The following is a 17,943-nucleotide window of genomic DNA, read 5'->3' on the forward strand; positions in this document are numbered from 1 at the left end:
AACTCCTAAATGAACAGATCTAGGGATATCTCGACCTATTAAGGCATCCATACAACTATAAGGTTTGGAAATTACATCAAACTAGCCCTAGAAGTGTTCTAATGGAGGTTTAAAGCATAAAACAGAAGGAATCCGAGAAATACCTCAATGAACTCTGATTTTGACCTTGGATCTTTGCTCTACACCTCTTCCCTTTGGTCCTTTCTTCTTTCTCTTCTTCAAACCTTCAAGGATTCACACAAAACACTATAATCAATCAATGAATGGCTAAGGGTTTTCTCACAGGCTCTCTGAGGGTGAAGGAGGCGAGTTTGGGGCACATAACATTGCTTAAATAGTGAGCAACCCGGGGATTTAGGGTTTCTTCCTGGCAGGCAGACTCGCCGAGTCCCGAATATGGACTCGCCGAGTCGCCGACTTACACGTGCTCGAAATCCCGTCCCTACTCGACGAGTCGGGCTTTAGACTCGCCGAGTCCCTCTTGAAAACTTATAAATAAATATCATGGAAGCAACTTACCAAAGACGGGTCGTTACACCAACCTCCCTGATCCGTGAATACTACGGCTCTCCGTAGCATCACCCTAACCTCTCTGATGCGTGAATACTACGGCTCCCTGTAGCATCACTACAACCTCTGCTCTAAGCCACTGAACTGCAGCTCCCCGTAGTCTTACCGCACCAGCCCTTACCTCTTCATAATCTCACTTTCATGTAGACGCCACACCACGATCATGAACTTATGCCCTGCGGACCGGCCATGCGTAGGTGTGCACACCTACTCAAGCTATGCACTGCTATTTCTGACAGCATCTGAACACACCTTTCCCTGCTGCAAATCACCTTCCCGAATAATCTTACCTGATGTCATTTGGCCATAGGGTTCTCACCGGAACCGTACTCACTTGATACCCACTATCTGCCTCCGACTCACAATTCCAAAATAATCCGAACTTAATGACATCATATTCCGATACTTCAGGACACCATCACAACATCCCACGATGCCTTTTCTCAATCACTGATCTCACACTCACTGCATCATACACGGATACCGCCTCCCTTCATTAGAATCTCGAAATCGATCTTCATCTTGCAACACTTGCAACCTCGAAGTATTCCCTTTCAAAATTGAACACAAGACATCGCCATTAACCCGTAACTCGACTACAAGGACCCAGAAATTCACCCATTGCTGATCGCTACTCATACCATCTTACTCATACCGACTCCAAAATTAACTAACAGACCAATTGTTGCTTTTCTTGGTGAGGAGATCACATTCTGAACATATACCTGTCAACCTCTGCTGCTGCTCTCTGAACTCAAGGACTTAACTGTCTCGTCTTGTTTTACACACTGAAATTCTGACCTGAAAAACCTCTCTAACCAATGGCCTCCTGCCATAGAATCACTCATTCCTTCCTGATCATGCACAACATACATCATCTCACTTGCACCTCACCCTATCCACCAATTTTGCCCTGAACCCATGAATCTGCCACATAATCACTATAACCAGTCCTCTACCTGCCTCTGCACAATTCTCAAATCCCTTCAGCAATTACCTGGTTCTCCCCCACTTAGGGTTCGAACCATCGCCAATTGGCGCACTTTCAATCCATCCACAAACTGCTTCCATTAATAACATCACATCTATTCTCTAATTGAGCTACGCAACGCTTGATGATCTCCCCGATTAGAAACCTAGCAATACCAAATACTCAGAATCACAGACGAAGCCCTCATAACTTCTCCTCATGGCTTCCTTTAATCATTCAGGACCTCATACTGCCCCATAATTAGACATCCCAACTGCCCCGATTCACCCAATACTCTCCGTTTCCACCATTGGCTCTATGGTACAAGAAATACTTCACCACGGACAAACCGCTCAAACACCCTGAAAAGATCCCCACCAGTACTACTCCACGACCTCCAATTTCTGGAGCCAGAAACTCGATAGCTCATTCCCCTTCTCAAGAACGGAAACCACGTAACTCTCGCCATAGAAGGTGATGGCTCATCCATCAGTCGATGGCTTGACTCGAACCCCACTTCTTCAACAACATCATCCCACTTATCCTTAAGCCGTGCAGTTTCCGCTGGCACATCACAAATAAAATCTCTTAAAACGAATCCCATTTCTCTTTCAAGCATACTCCCTCAAACTCATTCAAATTGGCCCTCAAGCTGCATACTCTCTCATACCTGATCTCGGTATAATCAACCTAATGGCATAACTGGTAGGACCAGTAACACTAATCATCGCAACCATGGTACTCGAACCATGTTGCTATCTCTCTGCCTGCTATAAATCATGGTACTCGAACCATGACATCACTTCCCAACCTGCTTCCAAGCATGTTACTCAAACCATACAATCCCCTCTTATCTGCCACTGATCATGGTACTCAAACCACACAATCCCATATCATCTGCCACTGATCATGGTACTCAAACCATACAATCCCCTCTCATCTGCTACTTAGAATCCCAGGAACTTTCCATGTATCGAGTATGGGTCATCTGCTTCCAGTAGTATAGGCCCATACTACCTGCCACATCTACCCATACTTTCTACATGAATCATCCCAGATCTCCTAAGTAGCTGCTCAACCTCCTCACTTACAAATTCAGCCCTGCTGGCCGCTCTTCCTGCGAATACTCTCCATTATCCGCCTACTCATCTAACAAAGATCACTTCCCAGGCTCTTCCTAGGTTCCCACACCTTCCTGCCATCAGCTGCTGAAGAACTCCTAGTGATGCCAGCCGTCTACCTCCTGAATATCGTCATATTCACTTAGTAGCCGACTACCATCACCGAGAATTCCACAAAGCACGAAGCAAGCAACATTCGGGCATCGAATAGTCCCTTATCAACATGTATCACCACTCTAGGTTACAGCTCCGCTTGCTACACTCGTAATCAAAGACGTCACCGAGCTCAAGCAACTCCACCCCTCGCGGGTATCCGACTACCTTCTCAGAAGGCTCCTCAAATGCTCATCTAGGTATCTCTCCTATATTACTCCTCTGCTCAAATCCTTCTCTAAATAGGATTCCTGCTGGATACTCATAATCCGCACATACACAAAAGCAATTCACAAATAACAGTAACTCCTAGGCTAAGGCATCACAAATCAGGCCACACTAGCGCTAAAATATGAAATACCTAGTGTTGAGATTAAAAACCTTTAATCTATGAAGATCGATTAGATCTTGAACAAGTATGTAAATATAAAACTGTAAGAACACGAAAATAAGAACGAAACAAGATTGAATCAAACGATTCGAATGATTAAACAAAATCCTCAGAAGAGCTCGATTAAGAACATCAACTGTAGAGGATTAGTAGGTTACAAGAACGATTAAAGAAACCTGTAATGCTATCGTTAAGCTCTAGAATAATCGCTAAAATCATTGACCTAATATGCATGCAAGCATATACTTATATAATAAACAAAATAGGCTCTCGGTTGGACAGGCCCAAACCGGAATACAAAATAAATAAACTATCGAGCCCATCGACGCAACACTTCAAAATAATCTTCAGCCCAACAATCTCCCCCTTTGCGTCAATTGGAGCGAGACCTTCACTTGTTACTTGGCCCAGCAGCTGAAGCAGGTACCTTCTTCTTCACGGTGTTAAACAGACATTTGGTGAGAGCGAGAATAGTCTGTCTAAACCGGACGTACCATTGAATCATGTCATTGAAGTACTTGACATCATCAGCTGAATTCTCTTTACACCTCTTGATGATCGATAACACGTGCTCCAGACAAGCAGTGGTGTAAAGGTGTTTGTCAGCTAAAGCAAAGAGACATTTCTGTCCTTCTGCTCTAGTGAACATAACCGAGTTGCGTCTCGGGTCGATCTTGCCCATTTGCATTTGGTTGAGATCACTGGCCGATCCCACAGGAGCTATCTTCGGTTTCTTCTTGAATACTGTGGCGACCTCCTGATCCATAAGGGCAACCTCCATGATGTAGCAGGCTAACATCCTTTTGATATGGTCTATAATGGGACCATATTCGACTTTATTAGTCAAAAGGATATTATACAGGACAATCCAATCATGAGGATTTAAGTTCGGTAGATCCGCCAGGGAGATGTGATGAGCAGTTCTTGCAGATCCTCGAATGACCTTGAACCGAACGTTTGTGAACCTCCCTTCGGCGCAAGGCTTCAATACCCGAACACTTACTATCTTCTGGGCGCTCCAAGTTAGATACTGAGGACGAGCAGCCTTCAGATAGAAATCAATGAGCTCCCTGTCAAGCTCAGCGTTCGGATGAGGGACTTCAAAGATGTTAGAGAAGGCGTGGAAGATAAACGCCTTTCGAGTCAGCGGCATGTCGAACTGCGAGTCGACAGTATTATTGCAGTCGAACGAGATAACCGGCTCGAGCCATAATATGTTGGGAGTGTCTATGGCCTCTTTGATCATTCTCTCCCGAGTCCAGGCAGGGAAGAGAGTCTTCCTGCTCTCAAGGAGATCGTGGGCTTCCTTTTGCTTGCGTTCGGCTTCTTCAGCCTCTCGCGCCACACGATTGGCATCATCATCAGCATTGCAACTGTTCTTTCGCTTCAACATGTCAGCAATGGTCTCCTTGTCTTCATCTTCATCTTCTTCCTCAGCTATGCGTTTCCCTTTGTCCTTCACACCCGAACCCGAAGCTTGACCAGTCGGAGGTGGTTCGGTTGTGTGAGTAGCTTTGGAGGAAGGAGGTGGTTTCGATCCGTTCTTCTTCTCATCTCCCCCTTGTTTCGGAATGGACACGAAACTCGGAAGGCCTTCGATTTTGCTGAGAAGGTCCATGGCCGGAGAGAGCTTTTCAGCAAGGGTTCGCCTCACTGAGTGGTTGAGAATCGGATCATGTGCTTCTAGGATGTTGGATAAGGCTGCGTGTACATCCGAAACACATGTCTTGATGACTTCCCTTTCGGATCGAAGAGCTTCCAACTGTTGTTGAGAGTTGGATAGCTGAGTGCTCTTGACCTTTAGGGCGGTTGTTTTGCTCGCCAGAGCGTCCATCAATGAATTCTCGGCTGCGAGATCCTCCTGTAGCTTAGCGAGGCGCGCATCGATGGAGGCACGAAGGGCCGAGTTGTCGTCGCTTATGTTTTGGCGAAGGGCAGCGAACGAAGTCAACTCCGTGGAGACGAACTTGGCCAATTGCTGAACAATCGGTTCCAAAGTTGTCTTCGTGGCGTCGGCGCTTTCCTGTAAAGATTGCAACAGGATGGAAACGTCGGAGAATAGTTTATCGACTTTTTCGGTCGCTGCCTCACAGGCTCTGGTTGAGGCGTCAATAGCAGCAGTTGCTGAGGCCACCGAATCATGTTGAGCCCTGGAGAAGGCGTCAACAATTTTCTGAAGGGCAGCTTCAGAGAGAGAAGACTGCTGGTTGGAAGATGAGGCGAGAAGTAGGTCAACCTTCTCGTTGAGCTCCTTTAGATGCTTCTTTGTCACTGGAGCATCATCCTCTTCATCACTCTGAACCTAAAACGGACTATAGTAGACCGAATCAAAGTTCATGTGTTCACCACCAAGGTAAGGGTTTTCGCCATCAGAGGCATTTTCTGGAGATGGAGGGGGTGGTGAAGCTGGGGGTGTTGTGGTTTTGGTAGGTTCAGGTTGAGTGGGTGTGGGATTAGTTTCAGGTGGTGGTTGAGTTTGGGTAGGTTCGGTTGTATGGGTTTCGGTTTGTGGTGGTTCGGTTACGGGTGGGGTTTCGGTTACTGGTGGTGTTTCGGTTACAGTTGTGAAAATGGGTGGTGGTATAGGGAAAGAGGTTGGTGGAATAGTGGTATTGGGGATTATGGTCGGAATGGAAGTAGGAATGGTTGGAGGAGGTGAAGGAACTGGTGAATTATGAAGTTCCATTTCTGGTGTAGGGGACCGAGGTGGTGTGTTGCCTCGTTGAGGGGTTTCTCCTCCTTGAGAGCCGTCCGAATCCGAACCCTCGCGCTCTGATTCACTCGAGGAAGAGGGAATAACAAGCTTTCGCTTCGGTTGAGTCTTCCTCCTCTTCGGTTGTGGGGACTGTGCGGCTTTAGGCTGTTTCCTCTTCTTGGGAGAAGGACCCTTAGGAGCTTTGGTCGCTTGCTTCCCTTTTTCAGCCTTTTTGCCCCTGTTCGACGGTTTGTCAGCATCGTGGATAGACCTGAGCATATCTGGTGTCAGTTCCCTAGGACCAATTGGCCTGAATTCCTTGATCGTCCGAATCAACCTGCTGTCAGAGGGCACGTCGCCATACATTGTCTCCGGAATGGAGCCAATGAACGAAAATTTAGATGCATCTGAGACGATGATCTTCTTGGTATGAAACGTACCAACGGAAGACATCGATGCACCGACAGTAGTGGGAATGTCGAACTTGTCCATCGCCCACTTTGTAATCAAAATCCAAAATCGGGCCAACGACACCTCAGAGTGTCGTGATGATGAAGAAAGGCTCTGGATGAGCTGTTGCAATAGGACCAACCCATAGTCCAGGTTAATCCCGTTGTAGACCGCGTACATGATCGACAGGAAGAGGCGACTGGCACCGTCGGATCCTGAGCTCCATTCCGACAAGCCCTTGAAGAGGACTGTGAACATGTCGTTCCATTGTGGCGGCAAGCAGGACTTCTTGAACTTTGCGACGGAGGTGAGAACCTCCGTGTACCCCATGTTGTAAAACATGTTATACAGATACCCAACCGGAATCGTCTCCGGATTTATTCTCGATAGGTCAACAGCCAACCCTAGCATTGTGCAGAAACGTTGTCGAGAAACAGATGTCTTGTGTTCAGCAATCTCGAAGAACACCCGTTCGACTGCTTTGTCGTAATAAGCAGTTGCATAAACCTGTGATAGGGCCACCATGGGAACAGATTCGATCCGGGAGAGAGCGGTAGCGATTTGGGAGTACTTCAGGCACTCGATGATCGGCGACATGTAGGAGTCGTACGCCAGAGGATTGAGATCGATCACCAGACATTGTTGCGGACGAATGGGAAGGATTTGTGATGTAGCATGGACGGAAGATGATTCTGCCATTGTTGAAGGTGGTGGAAGAAGAAGATGAACAGTGAAGCTTTTGGTAGTTTTTGCTCTCTAGAAAATCTGAAAGCGGTAAAAAGGTAAATGAGATTGTGGACTGCCTTTTATAGTGAGGGATTGGAGAGAGAAAAATCGTTTCATATCTTCTATGCGATGATCACGTAGGAGAGAGATTGTCAGAATCCTAGGATCACGCTACCCAACAAGCGCCGTTTCAGAAGAAAATCGCTTCAAATCCTCACGCGCCTTTAAATGCCAGAGGGATGTCGCTTGGATTTCGCACACGCGTCCATAATGTCAGTAAAAGCATGGGCGTTTCAAATTCACACGCGCCCCCTTTTTTTTTACCGTCGTTTGAATTTCAATCCGTTTAACTCCCGCCGAGTCAGCAACCTTTCGTCTTATCCTTTTAAACGCCATCTTTTGAATTAAATACCCACGTGGATTGTTTTTGACCACAGCTTCATAATTAACCACCAAAGTAATAAGACAGCCTGTAATAATTAGTAACGGAATTTTGGAAAATCAAAGATTTTCGTGCAAAGAGTGTAAAAGAAAAAGAAATAAAGCAACTCTTTTAAGGATATTCTGTGATGTCAATAAAGACACGAAACTGATGATCCCGGGCACGAATCTCTTCCTTCAAGGTCAAGAGAGACCTTAAAGTGTTAATGTGGATTCCCGTTAAATTACGATCAAACACTTAATAATAAATGTTGAAAGGCTTCGTTTAATTAGGCTTAATAAGGGTGGCTTTCGCTTTGATTCAGCTATTCTAATCTTGAAATAAGAGAGAAAGTGAACAAAGTACTTGTGAGACCGGTGTAGCCTGTTGAACAAGTAGGTAGGAATTTATTTTAAATTGGCTTGGAAAAGTAAAAAATCTCAGATAAAAAAATTTAAAATTGGATCCCATGGGAAGAAATGTTATGGTGTATAACAATTTCATAGGAATCACACAAAAGAGAATTTGAGATTTCATGAGGGTATATTCGTCAATTCTTTGGTGAAAGCTTGAGAAAATTAATTGTTCACCGTCAATTCTTTGGTGTTGAATTTTGGGTTTCACTCAGCTCGTAGTGATACGAAACTAAGATCATAAACACAGATGTTGTGTAACCATAAACCTCCTTGGTAATTTCTGAGAGTCTCAAGGGTTACGTTGATGAAACGAATGTAATGGAGATGGTGTAAGAAAACATAGTACCTCTGCTGCGAAAATAAGGACCAAGCAGGAAACTCTTAACTCATGTGAGAAGAGAGTGAGGTAGCTCACGATTAGAATAAATGTGTTAGCCTTATTGGGAAGACAAGGTTTGTGTATACCAGATCATGAAGGCTATTATTCAAAATCTTATGAGGCTTGGGACACATACAACAGCATGCTTCTAGAGACACTTAAGTAATTCATCAATTATATCCCCATAAACGAACGAACACACAATTAGAAAAAAAATAGAAAAAAAAAATATTTTTGGCTTTTTGAGATTTATTAAAAAAAATAAAAATAAGTTAAAAAAAAAATAAGTAAGAAAAACAAAATTAGATTTAAAAAAAACTTGAGAAAAAAATATGAATAACCGAACCCGAACGTTCGGTTGGTTTCGGTTCCACAAAATTTTGAAAAACCGAACCCGAGCGTTCGGTTGGTTTCGGTTCCACAAAATTTTGAAAAACCGAACCCGAACCTTCGGTTGGTTTTGGTTCAACAAAATTTTGAAAAACCGAACCCGAACCTTCGGTAGGTTTCGGTTTTGGAAAATTTTAAGAAACCAAGGAATTTAGATGTGCAATTGGAAAATACTTTCGATATTAAGAAAAACAATTTTTGTACAAGAAATATACAACTAAGAAAGACTACCTTTGAAGTGATGAGCGAGTCAGATGGTTTAACCGAACCCGAACGTTCGGTTGGTTTCGCTTCTTACGTTTGAGGTTGAGAGGTAGTGTGAGGTACTGACTCTGATTCCATCATACCTAGCCCTTGCAATATTCTATTGAATGATGCTTCAGGAAGAGCTTTGGTGAAGACGTCAGCCAGTTGATCAGTGGTTCTTACGAAGTGAACTTCGACGTTTCCATCTTCCACGTGATCTTTGATGAAGTGATACCTCAGTGCTATGTGTTTGGTTTTAGAGTGTTGCACTGGGTTATGACAGATCCTAATTGCACTTTCAGAGTCACAATATAGTGGGATCTTCTTCATATTGAGTCCATAGTCTCGAAGTTGACACTGGATCCAAATCACTTGTGATGTGCAGGATGCAGCGGCAATGTATTCCGCTTCGGCAGTAGACAACGACACACACGTTTGTTTCTTGGATTGTCAGCTGACCAACTTCCCATCAAGGAATTGATAGCCTCCAGTTGTGCTTTTTCTGTCGAGTCCACATCCTCCAAGGTCAGCATCAGAATAGGCTTGAACGAAGAAGCCTGAGTTGGAAGGATACCATAGACCCAAGGAGGTGGTTCGCTTGAGATAGCGTAAGATGTTCTTCACTGCAAGCATGTGAGGTTCGCGTGGGTTTGCCTGAAATCGAGCGCAATAACACACAGAAAACATGATGTCAGGCCTGCTAGCAGTTAGATACATTAGTGAGCCTATCGTTTGACGATAGAGCGTGATATCAATAGCCGGTTTGTCTAGGGATGGAGTTAGCTTGGTGCCGAATGTCATTGGGACTTTGACTTTGGAGTCTCCCATCATGCCAAACTTTTCTAGGAGAGTCTTCGTGTAAGCTTCCTGATTGATAAAGATGCCTTTGGGTCCCTGTCTTATATTTAAACCAAGGAAAAAGTTAATAGGACCCATTGAGCTCATTTCAAACTTAGTCTCCATCAACTTTCTGAATTCAGCTGTTAAGCTGGGATTCGTGGAGCCAAAGATGATGTCATCGACATAAATTTGAACTATCATAAGGTGGTTACCTTCCTTTTTGCGAAAGAAGGTTGGGTCAACCGAACCTTGTTTGAATTTAGACATCTTTAAAAATTTAGTTAGCGTTTCATACCAGGCTCTCGGAGCTTGTTTGAGGCCGTACACAGCTTTATCCAGAATATAGCAATGGTTTGGATATTTTTCGTTCACGAACCCAGGAGGTTGCTCCACATACACAGTTTCTTCGAGTTCTCCATTGAGAAATGCACACTTGACGTCCATTTGAAAAACTTCAAAGTTTTTGTGAGCAGCATAAGCCAGAAATATTCTAACAGATTCTAGCCTAGCTACTGGAGCGAAAGTCTCTTCATAATCTATCCCTTCCTCCTGACAGTATCCCTTTACCACCAGACGAGCCTTGTTCCTTATTACATTACCTTCCTTGTCCATTTTGTTCCTAAAGACCCATTTGAGACCAACAACCGAAGCATCTAGAGGAGTTGGAATGAGGCGCCAGACTTTGTTCCTTTCAAATTCGTTCAGTTCGTCTTGCATTGCTTGAACCCAATCAGAGTGATCGAGGGCAGTGTTAACTGTCTTCGGTTCAACTTTTGATACGAATGAGTTAAACATACAAAACTCAACCTTTGAAAATAAGGATGTCTGTTTTGCCTTTAGTTGTGATCGGGTCAGAACCTTTTCAGATACATCACCAACTACTTGAGAGATAGGATGATCTCTGGTCCATTTGGTAAGAGGAGGGTAATTTGGATCAAAGGTAGGGTCTAGTTCAGCATTGATCATTTCTTCTGGCTCAGATTGGCTATCGTAGTCAACCGTCATATCATCATGCTCCCCCTCGATTGATGAGCTTTGAGTAACTTGAGGTTCAGGGGTTTCTTGTGGTGCTGGACTTTCAGGCGTTGAAGCGCCTTCGTTTGGAGAAGCACCTTCGGTTGCAGTTGTAGAACTTGGCTCCCCCTCGACATGTGAGCTTGGCTCCCCCTCGACTGAAGCGTTGTTGGATGGAGGGTCATCAGTAGTCGATCCTCCTTCATTCATTCTCCTGGCAGCTTCTTCGACAATTTGCTTCATGTGGTCGACCTTGTTGTCAGCTGCACCTGCTTCTGAGAGAGAAGCTTTCTCTGGTTCGTCAAAGAGCTCCATAAATTTGTCGTATAAATTAGCGATCGAGACTGTGACTTGCTCATTTTGAGGAAAGATTTCCCCAGCGATGTCTTCTTTGGCTTGTAGCTTTTTGACATGGTCATCGTCAAAGGTCACGTAATATGTCTCTTCAGTTTTTCTCGAACGCTTGTTTAGGACCCTGTATGCCTTGGATGTGAGACAGTAACCCAGAAAAATTCCCTCGTCGGATTTGACATCGAACTTGTTGCGGTGTTCTTTAGAATTAAAGATGAAACACCGTGAGCCGAACACGTGGAAAAATTTCACATTAGGCTTTCTGTTATTGAGAATCTCGTATGGTGTGAGCGTGAATCGCTTGTTGAGATTAGACTTGTTCTGTGTAAAACAAGCAGCAGAAATAGCGTCAGCCCAAAAATAAAGAGGTAAGGAAGCGAAACTTAGCATAGTTCGGGCAGCTTCACACAAAGATCGGTTTCGTCTTTCGACAATTCCGTTCTGTTGTGGTGTGTAGGGAGCTGAGAAGTTGTGACTAATTCCCTTTTCTGCAAGAAACTCTTCAAACTCCCTGTTCTTGAATTCAAGACCATTGTCGCTCCTGATGTTGCGAACAACCTTCTTGAGTTGTACTTCAATTTGCTTGATGAACAATTTCAGCTTTTGAGTCGCTTCAGATTTGAGCTTTAGAAAGAACACCCATGTAAATCTTGAAAAGTCATCAACAATAACAAGAATGTACTTGCTACCACCGATGCTTTCGATAGATGAAGGACCACGTAGATCGATATGAAGTAATTCGAGTGGTTCAACAACTTTTGTGTTAATTATAGATGGGTGACTTTGACGACTCTGCTTCCCCATTTCGCATGCAGCACACAAATGATCTCTGTCGTACTTGAGCAATGGAAGACCCCTAACATGACCTCCAGTGACAAGTCGGTTGATATCTTTAAAGTTGAGATGAGAGAGTCTTCGGTGCCACAACCAGCTTTCGTCAGATTGAGCTTTTGATAACAGGCATATTGCTGGGTTTCCTTTGATGGGTTTCAGATTTAGAGGAAACATTTCACCCTTTCGCTCCGACTTGAGAATTACCTTCTTTGTCTTTTTCTCAATAATTTCAGAACCTTCATCATCGAATGAGACTTTGAGACCTGTACCTCCAACAAGCTGAGATACACTGATGAGGTTGTGTTGGAGTCCTTCCACATAAGCCACCTTCCTTATAGTAAAGTCACCATTTGTTATCATCCCGTATCCCTTTATGGTGCCGAAAGAATTATTTCCAAACTTTACATTGCCACCATTTGCAAGAGATCTGTATTCCCTGAGCTCCTCTTTCCTCACTGTCATGTGACGTGAGCAGCCACTATCGATGTACCATTCTTCGTCGAACTGCTCGTCACTTATAACCTGCAAAAATTAAGCAGATTTAGGAACCCAAAGTTTCTTGGGTCCACGTGAGATTTTTCATGGGAACAGGAACAGTAAGAGAGATGTCAACTAGATATGTTCGTTTTATGAGTGTTGTTTCATCTTTCCTTTTAATGGTAAAAACTTTTATCTTATTAGGATTGGGTGCGTTCGGTTTGGACTCTGGTTTGGATTCAGTGACCTTCTGTTTGCCTTTTTGTTCAGCTGACGAATGTGATTTTTGAGAACGAACAGAATTAGCTTTAGAGCAAGATGGAGATGAATTGGTGGAAGTAGAAGAATTAGAAGAAGTAGAAGAAGTGGGTTTAGATGGAGAGGACTTCTTGGCTGCAGACTCTAGGTGATCCTTTTGCTTTTGATCATTGGAAGGACTGACCTTAGATTTTTGATCTCTTTTGACTTCAGAACCGAACCTTTGCATTCGGTTGGAATCGTCTTGTGAACCGAACCTTGGCTTTCAGTTGAAGTCTTTCTCAGAACCGAACCTTTGCTTTCGGTTGGTATTTTCTTGTGAACTGAACCTTGGCTTTCGGTTATTGTGACTCTCAGGCGTTCCAACAGGATTGTTTTCATACTTCAGATTCTTGTCTTGATGCGAGAAATATGCATTCTGGGATTGCCAGAATTGTCTCCTTTCAGAGAGATTCTTCCTGTATCTTTGGTTCCTCTCTCTCTCTTCTTATTCCTCATCTGCTTTGGTTGATGATGAACATTAGCTTTCGTTTTTGGTTTCTCCTTGGCTGGTTCCTTTTGAACTGAAGGAGTTTCACTTTGAGCTGAGGGAGTAGAGGGAACGTCTTCTTTTGCCGAACTTTCATTCTCCTGAGGAATGTCTTGTGTGCCATTGGTGCTTGGCTCATCGAAATTATCTGGCTTATTCAAGGGTTCAGGTATGTATCTTCCTTTACTCATCCAGGAGGTTCTTTCAGATAAGCCCACCATTTCGTTTGCATTATCTATTGGTGCTGACCAGAAGTACTCATCGCAGCCATCAGCATTGTCTTCGTTTACAATAGCTGTGAGTTCAGTTGTCTGATGTTCGGTTACTCCAGTCACCTTGTATACTTGATTTGGAGTGGTCCTGACCTTCTGATACACAGCTGCTTTCTCTGCTAAGATCGGGGACTTTTGTTGGGACAATCGAGCGAACTCCACTGAATTTTCAGAAATTAGATTCTTGTGGTTTTCAGGTTCGCTTTTAACAAATTCTGAGCAGTCAACCGTGTCCTCTACAGAAATTTCACTCATGTTGTCATCCTCGTTAAGCTCAGATGTATTTTCAACATCAATTTTGTTTTCTGAGCTTACATTGGCATTCAAAGAGTCAAATTTTTGTATGGTTTCGATTCTCAGTTTAAGTCTATCATTTTCATCCAAAAGATTTTTGAGCATGTCCTTGTGGTCCTTGGATTTAATGAAGGACTCAATTTTGTCCAGTCCATACATGTAGGTCGGATTGACATCATCAGACAATATCACACTCTCACAATTATAGGCTTCAGCATCAATTTCATCCTCCTTAAACTCCAGGAAGGGCAAAATCATGCGATAGATCTTTTGGCATATTTCACAATCTAAGTGAAGCTGAGTAATATTAGAATAAAGACGTTTTGCAATTAAACAAAAAACATTCCGCTGTTTTAACAACTTTAAATTATCTCTTTGTAAATAAATGTTTTCGTCTTTAATTTTAACTATTTCAGACTCCTTCAACTCGATCCACATACGCCGCTCCTCACTCTTCGACGCCGCCCTGCTTAATTGACCAGTTAGGTTAGAATTTGTGACTCGAGTTTGAGTTAAGCTACTATCTAGATGAGAAATTCTTGTATTAACATTTTTTAGCTCTTTCTCATATGAGGATTGTGGTACTTTAAATGAAACAAAAACCGATTGTACCTTCTTTATTAGTTCATCAAGCTCATTGAACTGCTGGCTGAGTGGTTTGGCCGTAAAGCACATGTCCTCCTGCACCTTCGGTTCATTGCTTCCACTATCGGTGTTGTATCCCCTTATCTGAGATACATCAGTTACCATGAAGCATCTTCCTCCACTGCTCTCCTCCTTTGCCACATAAGCCTTTCCGTGAGTAGGCTTCCTTACTTCATCGTCTTCTGAGTCGGTAGACCAAACTTCTGTGCTACCGAACTCGTCATCAGCAATCGAACCCTGCACAATAAGAGCATTAATAGAAGGGTTAGCGGTATACTTCTTCTTTCTCAACTCATCCAGCCTTTTCTGCAACACAACTTCCTCATCTTTTTCATCATCCTTTTCAGCCATCTTCTTAAGCACACAGTCTTTGGCATAGTGGTTTTTCCCACCACAGTAGTAACAGCTTACTCCGGAATCGCCATCCACCTTCGGTTCTTTCTTGGGCTCTTCAACCTTCGGTTCATTGTTAACTTTTTCTGAACTGTAACTCCCCTGCCAGTTTCGGTTTTTATTGCTGGGGAATCTCTTCTTTATGAACCTCTTGGGGTTAGACACCATCATAGCATAATCCTCAGACGTGAGGTCATACTCCTCCAAGTTAAGGTCTTCATCCTCCATCACAACTTTACTCTTTGACAGGAGGGCCAACGAACCAAGGCATGAAACAACATTCTTCTCCTGCAGTACAATCTTCTCCTGGGACTTGAGAATGCCCACCAGTTTCGCCAAAGAGTACGATTTAAATTGCTCATGGGCTTTGACTGTAGACACCACTGCTCTCCATTCAGACCTCAGACCATTTAAGAAAGTAACCTTCTGCTCGATAAGCTTCCTTTCAATGTCATGTTTGATCATCTTGCTGAGAAGATGATTGAAGCGATCGAACGTCTGGGTCACCGTTTCTTCGGCTCCTTGCCTGAATTCTCCAAACTCAGATAAGAGCAAGGTTTGGATAGAATGTTCAAGATCCTCGTCTGTAGAATACAGTTCGCGAAGTCTATCCCAAACTTCCTTTGCCATCGTGCATGAGCTGACCAACCTAAAGGTGTTGGACTGAAGGGCGAATATGATTAACCTTAACGCCTTGATATTGCACTGGAATTTGTCCTTTTCATCTTGTGCAATATCCTTAACATCCTTCAGCAGATCATTGTACTCCTTTTGTGTCTTAATAATTCTGGACGTTGCAGAATGAGAAAACGGTCCATTAATGATAGCTTCCCATATGAGGTATCCATTATCCTCAGATCCTATCACGTAGTCTTTGAAGTGATGCGCCCAGACTTCATAGTCATGGGTATATAGGATTGGAATCTTTGTCGTCGAACCGATGCTGTTGGAAATATTAATAGGATTTGATTGCGACTCGTCCATTATGATCGAAAAAACCTGTTCAAAGATCAGACTTGTAATAAAGCAGATTAGGGCAAAACAATAAATATCAAGATACGTCAATAATGAGATGACGGCTCAATAAATATCAGTAATTGCGGAAAAACCCTAATTGAAATCTTTTCACAGAAAAGATGTGTATCGATTACACAGCCTCCTGCTCTGATACCAATTGTTGAGATTAAAAACCTTTAATCTATGAAGATCGATTAGATCTTGAACAAGTATGTAAATATAAAACTGTAAGAACACGAAAATAAGAACGAAACAAGATTGAATCAAACGAGTCGAATGATTAAACAAAATCCTCAGAAGAGCTCGATTAAGAACATCAACTGTAGAGGATTAGTAGGTTACAAGAACGATTAAAGAAACCTGTAATGCTATCGTTAAGCTCTAGAATAATCGCTAAAATCATTGACCTAATATGCATGCAACCATATACTTATATAATAAACAAAATAGGCTCTCGGTTGGACAGGCCCAAACCGGAATACAAAATAAATAAACTATCGAGCCCATCGACGCAACACTTCAAAATAATCTTCAGCCCAACACCTAGCCTACTCTCTAGCATATATAACATTTCACATATTACTCATAACACACAATTTAAGGGTATTTTTGGGAAATCACCGTTCGGGCGCTGGCTGATTGTACACACTGCTCGTTATCTCTTTCTTTTATAAATTCTCTTACTCATTTTTTGAAAACCCATTTCTCTTCAAAACCTTTTTCTCAATCCTTAGTTTGAGTCCGGACATACCCGAAGGTGTATCCGAATCCCTCAAACCAAGGCTCTGATACCAACTTGTAACACCGAAAAATTTTAAATTTATTTTATTTATTTTATTCATTTTTATTTCATAAAAATGCACATTATCCTATATAAACACTTTTTATTTAAAAATCATCAACAAGGTTTTCAGAACATTATGAAATTTCAGGATCTGTATTCATCACTCTTTTCTCTTGTGTGTGTACAATCGAGCCGCCGCCTTCCAGCGATTCTGAAGAACCTGAAACACATAACACATAACACGGTAAGCACGAAGCTTAGTGAGTTCCCCAAAATACCGCATACAACACATACGTCGCTCGAGACTATAATACGAACCTCTGGTCGATGTGTCTCAGCGGGACCCTCCAGTCCCGTAGCTCGTTGGACCCTCTGGTCTGATCATAGCTCGTTGGACCCTACGGTCCGGTCTATAACATCATACAACATACATATATCACATAGCACATAATCTCATACGCAACACATAAGACCCTCTAGTCAACACATAATACCACTCTAGGTAACGTATAGTGAGAAGACTCACCTCGGGTAATTCTCGAAAAGTCTCGAACTCGAAATACCGATCTAGCCGCCGCCTAATCACATTAATAAATACTCTAAATCAGCAGTGGCTCTCAAAGGCTAGACAAGTCTCGTACTATGCTTCCCAAAAGGGTAAAAGACCATTCTACCCCTCCCCAGGCCCAATAGTCCATTGGTTGACTAAACCCTAAAAGTCAACGGAAGTCAACGGTCCGACTTTGACCAGACTCGTCGAGTCAGGCAACGACTCGGCGAGTCCACACGCGTAATCAGATTCCTCACAAGGTCTCACTCGACTCACTGAGTCACCCACCCAACTCATCGGCTCTCAACTGATCACGAAACTCGGGTAAGCTCGATCCGACTCGTCGAGTCTCCTCCATGACCAAACTCATCTGACCTTCTAAGGTCAGATCTGCTTCACCAACTTGTAGATCTATCCTTCTAGCACCCACATATCACGTAAAGGTCCACACTTTACGTCCATGCATCATGATTAGAGCCATAAATGAAGAAATAGCCATCTAAATGGAAACCTAGGCTCAAACTCTCTATGTAACTGCATAAAGCTGAACATAAGGGACTCTCTGGACCTCCCATGGTCCAGATCTAAGGCTTATTCCACATTGGGACCTCAAACATTCCATAAACCTCTAAAGAGAATGGTTAAGAAACCCTAGATTCATGAAATCAACACAAAGAGGAGAAATGGTCCGATTTGTTACCTCAAAGTGAAGCTCCAGGCTTCATAACCTCAGTACATCAACCCCCTCTGGTCCCTC

This window comes from Lactuca serriola, chromosome 6 (genome assembly GCF_051521515.1).
Source record: "Lactuca serriola cultivar US96UC23 chromosome 6, Lser_US96UC23_V15, whole genome shotgun sequence".
Lineage (NCBI taxonomy): Eukaryota > Viridiplantae > Streptophyta > Magnoliopsida > Asterales > Asteraceae > Lactuca > Lactuca serriola.